The following is a 1,655-nucleotide window of genomic DNA, read 5'->3' as shown; positions in this document are numbered from 1 at the left end:
ACCAACCAAGATTTACATAAAGTTTCATCTTCTATAATTGTGAACGCTTTACCACGAGAAACACGAGAAGCTTCCGAAATAAAATGAATATCAGTGTTGTGCTCTCGTGAAGTTTTCGAAATAAAATTAATATCAGTGTTGTGCTTTGAAGTTTGTGATTCCTCAAATATTTCAAAATCTTCCATAGTTTAAAGCAAATTCAGTAGGATACAATATCTAACTCAAACAGTGAAATATATTATAATGATATATACTGAACCTCAAAATCAGATAATATAAACTGAAGCTCACAAAGAAAAATTGTTATGACATAGAACTATTAAAATTCATATCATGCCTAGAACTTCAACAAATTGAAATGCTATTATCAAACTGCAGCTCACAAAGAAATTGAACCTGACAAACATAGAATACACACTGAAGCTCACAAACAAAATAGAAATTGTAAGGACATTATCAAATTGAAGCTTAAAAAGAAAATAAAAATTGTAATGATATAATGAAATTAAAAGATTGGTATATTTTATAGAGCACAACAACAACGGTAAGTTGTCAAAATACTCTGTCATACCAATGGTAAGTTATTGGAATTGCTGGTGCAAAACGGCTACTTCTTAACTCAAAATTTATATATATATACGATGTAACTTTTCCATGTTGCATTTTGATGGAAATTTAAATTTACATCAACATTCAATTTATTCGTAGTGCCACAAAAGTAACCTACCTATTTGAACCAGTTCGCAGGCCAACCAAAAATTGAAGCAGATTGAAGCAGATATGCATGCGTCGGTCAACCAGTGGGTCAACCGGTCGGACGTCCGGCCGGTTGACCGGTGGGCCCCACCTCCAATGTTCACGCATAGTGAAATAGTAAAATCTCACGCGAATCCTCACTTCGATGAAACTTTTGCTCCGTTCTCAGTTTGGTAAACCATGGGAGAGAAAAAAAGTGATTTTTTTCATCAAGTTCAAATCTGATGCTCAATCTGATGCAACGTTGGAGATGGTCTTAGAACGCTCAATATCAGATGAAACTTTTATTTAAATTTTTACTCAAATTTAATGAGAAAAAAAAGAGTAAACGTTGGAGATGCTCTAAAATGATTTTTTTTTTTACTACGCCTAAAAACATCTCTCGTGCTTGTTATTATTATTATTATTAATCAAATTTAAGTAAAAAAAAATTAATTAAAAACTTGATCTGATATGAATGCTGTTTTTCATCAAATTTAACTAAAAGCTTGATTTAGTTAAAAAAAAATCAATTGTTACTTCAAAATTTTATCAAATTCTTTTTTAAAATTTTAAACTTATCCAAAAAAACTTATTTTATCCAATTTAATTATTTTTTTCCTTGATTTGATACAAATTTAATAAAATAACAGCTTCTAATAGTTGCCCCCGCTAAAATTATCACATTTCTTACTTTTACCAACTACAAAGAGTCATAAGCCCAACAACCCAACTCAATAATCCCTACAAAATATTCACGAAACTCAGTAATCAAGTTCGTTTGAAAAGTGGGTTAACTTTTTGACTTTTTAGTTATTTTTACTTGGGGCTAAAAAATTTCATTTGGGAATGACTTTTTAGCTTTTTTGACCTTTTGGGTGTTTTGGAAAGATGGTAAAAAGCTGATTTTTGACTTTTTA

The sequence above is a fragment of the Camellia sinensis genome, chromosome 4 (assembly GCF_055761805.1).
Source record: "Camellia sinensis isolate YWXY chromosome 4, ASM5576180v1, whole genome shotgun sequence".
In the NCBI taxonomy this organism is placed as follows: Eukaryota; Viridiplantae; Streptophyta; class Magnoliopsida; order Ericales; family Theaceae; genus Camellia; species Camellia sinensis.
This window is presented reverse-complemented; position numbering follows the sequence as displayed.